The sequence below is a fragment of the Pelodiscus sinensis genome, chromosome 5 (genome assembly GCF_049634645.1).
Source record: "Pelodiscus sinensis isolate JC-2024 chromosome 5, ASM4963464v1, whole genome shotgun sequence".
Taxonomy (NCBI): Eukaryota; Metazoa; Chordata; order Testudines; family Trionychidae; genus Pelodiscus; species Pelodiscus sinensis.
The window spans coordinates 15,718,904-15,731,082 of NC_134715.1; positions in this window are offsets into that span (position 1 = coordinate 15,718,904).

A 12,179-nucleotide genomic window follows, 5' to 3' on the forward strand; every position below is an offset into this window, starting at 1 on the left:
TGCTCTGGTTCCTGTTCTGTTGCTTAATTTAGCAACAAGAAATGCGCTTCTGATTGGCTGCCCATAAAATATCCCTGTGATTAGTCTCTCTCTAGTGTGGGTCCCTTTCTTCAAGAATGTGAATGCATGTTGTGTTGCATACAAACAGAATGGGCTAAGGCAAAAGCTGCCTGGCTTTATGGTGATCAACCATACACTTTCTGCTGGCAACCCTGAAATCTCTCCTTAAAACACACCAATTTCAGCCTTCCAGTTGCCATTTCCTACACTTCCACCTATGCTCTCCCTAGTACTTTATTCTTAGTAACATATCCTTCCAAATAAAATTGTGAGCTCTGAGTCAGGGACCACAGGTTATCATCTAAATTAGTATGCCAAACAGAGGCAATATTTAAGATGATATGAGCTATGTATCAGTAAGTGGATGCAAGTAAATGTAACAATCTTAGCTGCGCTAACTTTCCACACTGAGTAACTGAGGTTATGTCTAGACTGCAGAGCTTTTCCGGGATACCTTTGGTATCCCGGAAAAGCTCTGCCACATCCAAGGAACACATCTGCTTTTTCAGAACACTTTCTGAAAAAGCAGACGTGTTCTTTTGGCATCCCTGTATTCCTCATTGTATGAGGAAAAAGGGATGTTCTGAAAGAGGATATCCATCTGTGAAGAATGAGCAAGGAAACTCAAAATGTCATAAACTTTGGATTTATTGATTTGACCAAAAAACCAGAGAAAACGCGATCAGCGAAGTGCAAATTCTGTGGGGTTGTAATCACTGATGGCATTGCAACAACTTCCAATTTTTTGCACCATATAAAAACCCATCCAGGAAAGCACAACGAGTACGAAAACTATCTGCGACAAACCACGATTGATCCCGCCTCACAGTGTAAAAATCGGATTTCATTATCAAGCATGATGATCAAGGTGTTTATGGAATAAATCATCCCAAACAAAGAAGAATAGTCAGTTCTTTGGTTAGGGAACTGTAGGGGATCCCCCCCTGTGCGGGGGGGCTTACGTTCGCCCCCCTCGGTTTTCCCGTTATTAATGCCTTGACGCGACCAGTTTCGATTGGTTTGGATAGGCGGTTGGACGGGGGAAGGGGGTCCGGGCCCGCCCTCTCTCCGGACCCCAGCCCAGGGCCCTAAGGTCGGGGAAAATGCTCCCCCACCTAGCAGGGGGGGTCGAGACCCCTAAACTCCCCTGCCCTCAGGGTCCGCGTCCCCGCCCTGGGCTGCTTCTTCCCCCTCCGGTCCCGCAGGCTCACCTGGGCCCTTCCTCTGGGCCTGCCCAGGGCCTCCAGTAATGCCGGCCCCTCGCCGGTTCGTGGGGGGGGGTGCGTCTCCTCGGCGTCTTTTTCTTTGGCTGGTTCCCTCCGGCTTTTTGAGCTGCCCGCCGGTCGCAGGCAGATTACGTCACCCCCCTCGTCAGTCTCCGGCCCCTCCCAGGGCCGTCCTCCCTGTGACGTTTCTATCACGTCAGCTTGGCCCCGCCCCCTCCCTGCGCTGCCGGCCGGCCCCGGCTCGTCACCCGGCCGGTGTGCCGGCACCCCCATCCCTGCACTATCTGCCGGCCCCGGCTCGTCACCCGGCCGGTGCGCCGGCCCCCCCGTTCGGGAAGGACGGGCCGGGATCCGCTCCCCTACGGGGGGTGAGTCCTTCCCCCGAGGTCGCGGCGCCCCGGCGGTTTCCGGGAGGGGCGGGGCTACCCCGCCACACACCTTCCCCCTTAAGTCCGGTGCCATACTCGCGGTTCTGGTCTCTGTGTTTGCCGCTGACCGGGATAGCCAGTCCGCGTTCCCGTTGGCGGACCCCGGGCGGTGCACGACTCGGAATTTGTATGGCTGTAAGCTGAGGTACCATCTCAAGATCCGTGGGTTAGTGTCCTTCATTTGCTGCATCCATTGCAGCGGGGCGTGGTCCGTCACCACGGTAAATTCATCGCCTAAAAGAAAGTATCTTAGTGAATCGACAGCCCACTTGAGGGCCAATGCCTCCTTTTCAATTGTTGCATATCCCTTCTCCCGAGGGAACAGCTTACGACTCAAATAGAGGATGGGATGCTCCTGTCCCTCCTCCTCTTGCGTCAGTACCGCCCCCAACCCCACTTCTGACGCGTCGGTCTGTAAGGTGAAAGGTTTGTTAAAGTCGGGCTGGGCCAGCACCGGGGCCCGGACCAACCGGTCTTTCAGCTCCTGAAACGCGTCGTCGCACGCCGCGGTCCACCTCACCCTCTCGGGCTGCCCTTTCCTTGTGAGGTCTGTCAGTGGCGCGGCTACGGAGGAAAAATTCGGGATGAACCGTCTATAATAGCCCGCCAATCCCAGGAACTGCCGTACTTTCCTTTTTGTCGTCGGGGTGGGGTGTTCCCGTACCGCCTGGACCTTATCTACTAGGGGCTTCAGCTTCCCTCTCCCTACCGTGTACCCCAGATACGAAACTTCGGCCCTCCCAAATTGGCATTTCTTTGGGTTGGCCGTGAGTCCCGCTTCCCTCAGTGCCCTTAATACACTCGTAATGTGCTCTAAGTGTTTCTCCCATGACTCACTGAATATCACAATATCATCAATATAAGCCGCTGCGTAGTCCTGATGATCCCTTAAGACCTGGTTCATGAGTCTCTGAAAGGTCGCAGCAGCCCCGTGCAGTCCGAACGGCATGTTTTTGAATTGGTACAACCCAAAGGGGGTGGTGAACGCCGTTTTCGCCTGGGCTTCGGGGGAGAGGGGGATCTGCCAATACCCTTTCGTTAAATCGAGGGTCGACAAATAGGCGGCCCTCCCCAGGCGTCCCAGTAACTCATCTATCCGCGGCATGGGGTATGCGTCAAATCGCGAGATCGCATTAACTTTACGGAAGTCAATGCAGAACCTCGTTGATCCATCTGTTTTGGGCACCAAAACGATGGGACTTCGCCATTCGCTACGAGATTCCTGTATGACCCCCCACTCCAACATGGCTTGGAGTTCTTCCTTCGCCGTGCCCCATAACTTCCGGGGAAGGGGGCGCATATTATCTCTTACCACTCTGCCGGGTTCAGTCTCGATCTTGTGTTGTACTAGCGAGGTCTGTCCGGGTCGGCTGGTTAGGACCGTCCTGAACTGGTCGAGAAGGTGGTGCAGCTGTTCTCGCTTTGGGCCCGGGAGCTCTTCTCCGACCCGTATGCCCTCGATCCTCACCTCCGGCTCCCCCCACGGGCCCAGCTCAATGTCGGTGTCCCGGGGGTCAATCAGGAGGGCCTCCCGTGGATGCCACTTCTTTAAGAGGTTGACATGGTAGATTTGGGTTGCCCGGCGGTTCCCGTCTACCCGAACCTCATAGTCGACCGGGCCGAGTTTCCTGATTACCCGGAAGGGTCCCTGCCAGTGGGCCAGGAGCTTGGACTCCCCGCTAGGCAGCAACAGCAGAACCTGCTCGCCTGGTTCGAACTCCCTCACCTGCGCCTTTCGGTCATAGTAGGTCTTCTGCCCTTCTTGCGCCTTTTCTAGGTTCGCTCGGGCCCGGCCCGCTAGGTTGTGGAGGGTCCCCCTCAGTTTCTGTACGTACTGGGCGGCCCCCAAGGCAGGCGATACTGACGTTTCCCATCCCTCCTTTACGAGGTCCAGGATCCCCCTCGGCCGCCGCCCGTATAATAGCTCGAAGGGGGAGTACCCGAGCGACGCCTGCGGTACCTCTCTGACGGCGAACATCAGTGCGGGCAGCAGCTTATCCCATTCTCGGGGTTCCTCTTGTGCGAACTTCCGCAGCATCCCCTTCAATGTGCGGTTGAATCGCTCCACCAGCCCGTCGGTTTGGGGGTGATATACTGACGTCCGGAGCTTCCTGATCTGCAAGACCTTACACAGTTCCGTCATAACCTTCGACGTTAAATTCGTCCCCTGATCTGTCAATAACTCCCGGGGCAGCCCGACCCACGAGAATAGCTTAACTAATGCTTCCGCTATGGCGGGGGCGGTGGCTCTTTTCAGGGGCACTGCCTCGGGGCACCGGGTGGCGTAGTCTACGATGACCAGGATGTAATTATGTCCGCGCCCAGATTTCTCGAGCGGCCCTACCAGGTCTAATGCTACCCTCTCAAAGGGGGTCCCTACCACCGGCAGGGGCACCAGGGGAGCCGGCGGGACCCGGCCCCCGGCCGTTCTTTGGCACTGGGGGCAGGAGTTACAGAAATTCTTGACCTCCTGGTACACCCCCGGCCAATAGAACCTCTGGAGTATCTTCTGTTGGGTTTTTTCCCGGCCCAGGTGCCCGGCCCACGGGTGTTCGTGGGCCAATTCCAGGACCTTCCACCGGTACGGTCTTGGGACTAACAGCTGCCACCTTTCTTCCCCAGGGAGTTCCCCCGCAGACACCCGGTACAGGCGGTCCTCTTTTACCTCAAATCGTGGCCCGTCCGGCTGATTGGGCTGGTCCCCCTCCTGCGTCTCGCTTGTCGTGCGCACCTGCTCCCAGGCTGCCCGTAGGGTGGGGTCCTCGCGTTGTTGAGTGAGGAAGTCCCCTTCTTCTACGTCAAGACGGACGGTGGGTGGTGTCCCGGCGTCCGGGCCCCTTGCTGACTCGGCCCCCCCCTCATCTTGCTCTCCTTGGGCTACCAAGGTCCCCTGCCCAGTTTCTGGCTCCCTTTTAGGATGTCCTCCGCTATCCCACTGTCCTAGGAGCCGCTTCAGGCCGGGCCAATCCCGCCCCAGCAGGAGGGGGTATGCTAACTTGGGGCCGACGGCGACTACACAGTCTCCTTCCAACTCCCCGTCCCCTATCCGTACCCGGGTCGTAGGGTAGTAGTGAATGTCTCCGTGGACGCACCGGAGGGCTATGGGGGCACCCCGGGCCCGCCCGGGAAGTATCACGTCCCTTCGGACTATGGTTTGCCCGCATCCCGAGTCAAGGATAGCCTCCACCGGGTTCCCATTAACCCACAGTCGTTTAATTACCTGAGCTGCGCCGGCCGTCTTCCTGTCCGAGCTCCCCGCCCGCCTCTGTCCAAAGGTGCAGTCCATCAGGGTGCAGTCCCGCTTGTAGTGGCCCTCCTGGCCGCACTGATAGCAGACCACCTTCGGGGCTCCCTCGGGTGGCGGGGTGCCCGGCCTCGTTTCGGTCGCCTGGTCTCCCCTGGTCTCACCGATCGGCTTGTTCCACCGAGGTGCCAACCTCCTCGTCGGGAGGGGGCCCAAGGAACTCCCGGCGCTTTCCCCAGCCCGCTGGGTTCCCGTGGGCTTACCCGTCCCAGCCTCGTTCCTTCGGTGTTCTCTCGGTGCCCCAGCGGCTCCTTTCCCCTCAGGCCCTTCTGCGGCTAGGTAGTGTTCCATGAGGGTCACCGCTTCATCCAAGGTCTCCGGAAGGTGCCGCCGGACCCACCGCTGCCCTTCCGCGGGGAGGATGCTGACATATTGCTCAAGTATCACGAGGTCTGCCACCTGAGCCCCCGTCTTAGTCTCGGGTTCAAGCCATCTCATCCCTGCTTCCTTAACTCGTTGCGCCACCGCCCGTGGTCGCTCGCGGGAGTCGTACCTGGCCTCTCTAAACCGCCGGCAGTGAGTCTCGGGGGTTACCCCTAATTGGTCCAAAATAGCCTCTTTAACTTTATAATAACATAAGGCATCGCTGGCGGACATCCCTCGGTATGCTAGCTGGGCCGGCCCCGACAGGTAAGGCGCGAGGAGGGTGGCCCAATGCTCGGGTGGCCACTTCGCGGCGGCGGCCACCCTCTCGAACGTAACCAGAAATGCCTCGGGGTCATCTTCCGGCCCTAGTTTCGTCAGCCTTATGGGCAATTGGGTGCCGACCCCCTCTCCTCCTCCCGACCCCGCTACCGCCCCCGGTACCGTCGTTGGGGTGCCTCGCGCCATCTGCTCCTGGCGCTCCTGGAGCTGGTTGAGGAGCTGTTGCAGCGCCTGCATCTGTTGCTGCTGTTGTACCTTCTGGGTCTCTGTCCACCACTCCAGAATTTTATTGGCTTCCATTGTCTCCTGGTGATCAATACTTTGTTAATCCTTTCCCTTATCTGAACCCCCGTTTCGGGGTCCACTATACCCACATTCTCCACCACGTGTAGGGGATCCCCCCCTGTGCGGAGGGGCTTACGTTCGCCCCCCTCGGTTTTCCCGTTATTAATGCCTTGACGCGACCAGTTTCGATTGGTTTGGATAGGCGGTTGGACGGGGGAAGGGGGTCCGGGCCCGCCCTCTCTCCGGACCCCAGCCCAGGGCCCTAAGGTCGGGGAAAATGCTCCCCCACCTAGCAGGGGGGGTCGAGACCCCTAAACTCCCCTGCCCTCAGGGTCCGCGTCCCCGCCCTGGGCTGCTTCTTCCCCCTCCGGTCCCGCAGGCTCACCTGGGCCCTTCCTCTGGGCCTGCCCAGGGCCTCCAGTAATGCCGGCCCCTCGCCGGTTCGCGGGGGGGGTGCGTCTCCTCGGCGTCTTTTTCTTTGGCTGGTTCCCTCCGGCTTTTTGAGCTGCCCGCCGGTCGCAGGCAGATTACGTCACCCCCCTCGTCAGTCTCCGGCCCCTCCCAGGGCCGTCCTCCCTGTGACGTTTCTATCACGTCAGCTTGGCCCCGCCCCCTCCCTGCGCTGCCGGCCGGCCCCGGCTCGTCACCCGGCCGGTGTGCCGGCACCCCCATCCCTGCACTATCTGCCGGCCCCGGCTCGTCACCCGGCCGGTGCGCCGGCCCCCCCGTTCGGGAAGGACGGGCCGGGATCCGCTCCCCTACGGGGGGTGAGTCCTTCCCCCGAGGTCGCGGCGCCCCGGCGGTTTCCGGGAGGGGCGGGGCTACCCCGCCACAGGAACTGATAATCGGTTGCTCACTACCACTTTCAATAGCAGAAAAACCGCAGTTCGGGTGATTTTGTCATGTGTTGGATCCCCAGTCACGAGAAATAAGTCGGTCTTCGGTTATGACAGAACTGAACAATTTGTACCATAATGTGAAAGCTGATGTGTTGGCACTTCTTACTGAGGCGGACACAATTGCATTGACGCTTGACATCTAGTCAGATAGAAGAATGAGAGGCTTTTTGGGAGTAACCACCCACATGATAATACGGTACGCACTCGTGACAAAATTGTTGTCGTGTGAAAGGTTCCTTGGCCAGCATACTGGGGAGAAAATTGCAGAAGTGTTTGAGAACATATGTGATTCTTATAAAATCAAGGATAAAATTAGATATGTTATAACAGACAATGCTGCGAACATGCGTAAAGCATTCACTGTAGCATTTAACAACCATGAATCAGAGCAGCAAATTGATATGCAAGATGACACTTTGGAAAATGAAGAATTATGGGAAGACTTAAACCCAGAAGTTGTTACATCAGTCATCCATCAGGTAAACTCAAGCGGACCTCCAATTAAGAGACTAAGTTGCTTTGCTCATACTCTGCAACTCCCTGGTCTCAAGGATGTGAAGTTATATGGTGCCCAGGCAAAAGTGTCAAAAATCTGCAGCCTTCTTCACACAAGTACCCTATTCAAGGAAGCCTTTGAAAGAAGGTTTGGTCTTCAAGCTATTATTCCCCAAACCAATGCCACCAGGTGGAACAGTACTCTCAGGCAAATAAATGCTTTTTTGTCCCTGGATGAAGAAAAGCTGAAACACATGCTTAAAGAACAAAACCAATATAATTTAAAACCCAGCCAGAGGGATTATTCCCAACTAAGAGAACTAGCGTTGCTACTCCAGCCATTTCTGGACACCACAGATAAAGTACAAGGTGAACAGGATGTTACGATTTCAGCAGTGGTGCCATCAATAATTGGACTATACTACCACCTTTTGGAATTTATTCCCACATACTTGGGGAACATGGTTAGAGCTTTAAGAAGCAGTATTGAAAAATGTTTCATTGGCATTTGTATTAATGCTGGTTTGATACCATTATCAAATCCTTTAGATGACACAGAAAAATCACTATGGCTTTCAGTCATTTCATGTACTTTCTGGTGGCCGTGTTAGATCCTAATTTCTGGTGGCTGGAAAAAATTAGTTCTGATGATGCTAAAACTAATGCTGTGAAAGCAGAAATTGTTTCACAACTTCAGCAGCTTTGTTCAAACCGTCACAGTTTATCTGCCTCTAGCTGTACTGGCTGTGACAATGTCTCAAACTCTGATGCTGATGGCCCACTAGTTAAAAAATCAAAACATGCATCCTCACTGTACATTAATCAAAGGCCAGCTAACACCACCACACCACAGCCAGGAAATTTTGATGATGAGCTGTGGTGTTATCAAGAGCTAACTGCTAAGATACCCCCAACAGATGATGGAATTGATGTGATGTCTTTCTGGAAAAGTCATGGAAAAAGCCTTCCGTTGTTGCACAAGGCTGCTATGAGTGTGTTTATGGTTCCTGCCAGTAGTGCACTGGTTGAAAGGGTGTTTAGCCAAGGAAGGATTGTGAGCCCACATCATGCCAAATTGTGGTGGAAAAGATAGGAGGGTATGTCTACACTACCCCGCTAGTTCGAACTAGCGGGGTAGTGTAGGCATACCGCACTTGCAAATGAAGCCCGAGATTTGAATTTCCCGGGCTTCATTTGCATAAGCGGGGAGCTGCCATTTTTAAAACCCTGCTGGTTCGAATCCCGTGCAGCGCGGCTACACCGGGCACGAACTAGGTAGTTTGAACTAGGCTTCCTAGTTCGAACTACCGTTACTCCTCATTTCACGAGGAGTAACGGTAGTTCGAACTAGGAAGCCTAGTTCGAACTACCTAGTTCGTGCCCCGTGTAGCCGCGCTGCACGGGGTTCGAACCAGCGGGGTTTTAAAAATGGCGGCTCCCCACTTATGCAAATGAAGCCCGGGAAATTCAAATCCTACTTTCAGGTAGGAATAAGAGATCCTCCAGAAAAGGGCTTTATTCCGGAGGATCGCGCCAGTCTAGACGCTTTTTTCCGGCTTTTCCCCAAGCCAGAAAAAAAGCGGCGGACATGTTTATTTAAATCCCGCGGGGGATATTTAAATCCCCCGCGGATTTCCCTATTCTGATGTACCTGCTTTGCATGACTTTTCCGGAATTTGGGGCCAGTGTAGACGTAGCCATCGTGTGTAGTTTGTTACCTTTTAGCTGACTAGTCAAAAACTAAACAAGACTACTAGTAGTTAGCAAGTACATCAAGTATGATTCGGATTTATGTTAATAAATGAAAACAGATAGTGATTATTGTTATTTATCGATATTGATGGCTTGGACAAAAGTGACTTGACATTTTTTAAATTAAGCCTTGAGACTCAAGACTCGACTTGAGAGTTGAACTGTAGTGACTTGAGACTCGACTTGGACTTGACAATGATGACTTGAAGACAACACTGCAATACTGGTTCTCAATCAGAGGTATGTTTAGCCCTGGGGGTATGTAGAAGATGCCATGGGGTACATCAACTCATCTAGATATTTGTCTAGTTTTACAACAGGCTACATAAAAAGCACTAGCACAATTATCTGAAAAGGTTGAGAGCCACTGTTATGTTACTTATCATTAGGTTCTGCCATTACTTTTTCTACTCCAAAAGACTAAGGCTATGTCTAGACTTCAGGCTTCTTTTGGAAGAAGCATTTCTGGAAGAGATCTTCCGAAAAAACATCTTACGAAAGAGAGCATCCACACTAAGTGGATGTTATCTCACATTTAAGTTGTGATTACTATGGATGGAGTGACCTCCAGGACTCCATTTACCCTCACAGCAGTCGAAAAACAATGAAAAGAAAGATGATATTTGGAGCATGGAACGTTCGCACCCTCTTGGACAGGGAGAATACTGTGAGACCTGAGAGAAGAATGGCCCACATAGCAAGAGAACTGGCACGCTATAACATTGACATAGCCACCTTGAGCAATACCAGACTTGCAGAGGAAGGATCCAGCTGCAAACTGAAAGGAGGTTACACCTTCTTCTGGAAAGGCAAGCCAGAAAACAAAGACAAAATCCATGGAGTGGGACTTGCCATTAAGATTTCACTTCTGCGCCAGTTTCCTGACTTACCAACTTGCATCAGTGATCGTCTAATCAAGTTCCACTTCCCCCTCAACCCCTTTCATCACATCACAGTCATCAGCGCTTATGCCCCCACTCTGACCAGCAGCGATGAAGCAAAAGAGAGTTTCTACAAGGACCTTGATCGTCTTGCGAAAGCAACTCCTCCTAGTGACAAGCTTCTCCTGTTGTGGGACTTCAACGCCAGAGTGGGCAAGGACTATAGGAACTGGAAAGGGGTGCCGGGGCATCACGATGTTGATAACATGAATCCCAGTGGCCTCCCTTTGCTGATCTCGTGTGCAGAAAATGACCTGACAATTACCAACACTCTCTTCAGGCAGGCCGATAAATACAAGACCACATGGATGCACCCGAGATCAAAACAGTGGCACCTGATTGACTATGTCATCAGTTGCAGGCGGGACATGCGTGATGTTAAGATCACTAGGGCCATGTGGGGAGCTGAGTGCTGGACTGATCATAGACTCATCAGATCTGTCCTTATGCTGCACATTACAGCATTGTACCGCAAGAAGCCCAAGGTTGTCAGACCTTCTTTCAGCATTGGGAAGCTGCAACTTATTGGTCATCGTGAGCAATTCGCAGCCTGCCTTGATGATGTGCTGACATCCCATGGACTCTTGACTGGAGACCCAAAACAAAAATGGGACCAGTTCAAAACCTTGGTGACCGAGTCAGCTAAGTCGACACTAGGACTAAAAAAGAGAGTTCACCAAGACTGGTTTGATGAAAATGATGAGACCATTATGAAGATCTTAAAGGAAAAACAGAATGCATTTTTGGTATGGCAAAATGACCAGTCCACAATCTCCAAACATGACCATTTCAAGCACCTTCAGAGTCAGGCACAAACAGCACTTTGCAGAATTCAAGATGAGTGGTGGGAGAGAAAAGCTGATGAAGTCCAACATTATGCTGAAACTAAGAACTCCAAGATGTTCTTCAGTGCTATCAAAGCTGTATATGGACCTTCAAAGCCAAGTACTGTAGCACTCCTGTCTGCAGATGGCATGACCCTCCTGAGGGAAAAGAGCAGCATCAATGATAGGTGGAGAGAGCACTTCAGCAACCTTCTCAATAGCCCTCCATTGTCGACTCTACAGATCCCTAGATCAGAATCCCACAATAGACAGTCTTGACGTGCCCCCTACAATGGATGAGGTCAAAAAGGCAATCAGCCAGACTAGCTCTTGCAAAGCCCCTGGGATAGACGGTATTCCTGCTGAAATTTTCAAGGGAGCAGGACCAGTATCACTCGAAGCCTTTCATAGCATTTTGACCAGCATCTGGGAAGAAGAAGACATGCCCAAAGACTTTAGGGATGCCACAATCATCTCACTCTTTAAGAACAAGGGCAATAAAGCTGACTGTGGAAATTACTGGGGCATCTCCCTTCGCTCTACTGCTGGGAAGATCTTGGCTCGAGTAATCCTTAACCATCTGATCACCAGCATCTCAGAGGAGAACCTACCAGAGGCACAGTGCGATTTCCGTCCAGGTTGCAGCACCAATGACATGATCTTTGCTGTTTGTTAGGTCCAGGAAAAGTGCATAGAGCAGAACTTGGATCTATATGCCATCTTTATAGACCTGACCAAGGCATTTGACACCATCAACAGAGAAGCCCTGTGGATTATCATATTAAAATTCGGCTGCCCGAGAAGATTTGTCATCCTCATACGTCTGTTCTTTGTTTTTTCAAATGGCGAGTTTTCAGATCCATTTGAGATATCCAATGGCGTGAAGCAAGGGTGCGTGCTGGCCCCAGTGCTATTCTACCTCTTTTTTATGTGCGTCCTCAGGATTTGCTGCTCTCCCCCCTTCAATCTCTATTGAAGGAACAGAGTTAAAAACTGTGGATGTGTTTAAGTACCTCGGCAGCGTGATAGCCAATGATTGCACCCTTGACAAAGAAATCAGTGCCAGGATCTGAAAAGCCAATCAGGCATTAGGATGTCTGAGAGCATGAGTGTTGAATCAGCACAATATTTGACAGTCCACTAAACTGAAAGTGTACAGGGCTGTAGTCTTGACCATCCTCCTATATGGATGTGAAGCCTGGACCTTGTACAGAAAACATGTGAAACTACTGGAGCGCTTCCACACACGCAGTCTGAGGTCATTACTGCACATTCGATGGCAGGACAGAGTCATGAACTTGGAAGTCCTTGACAGAGTAG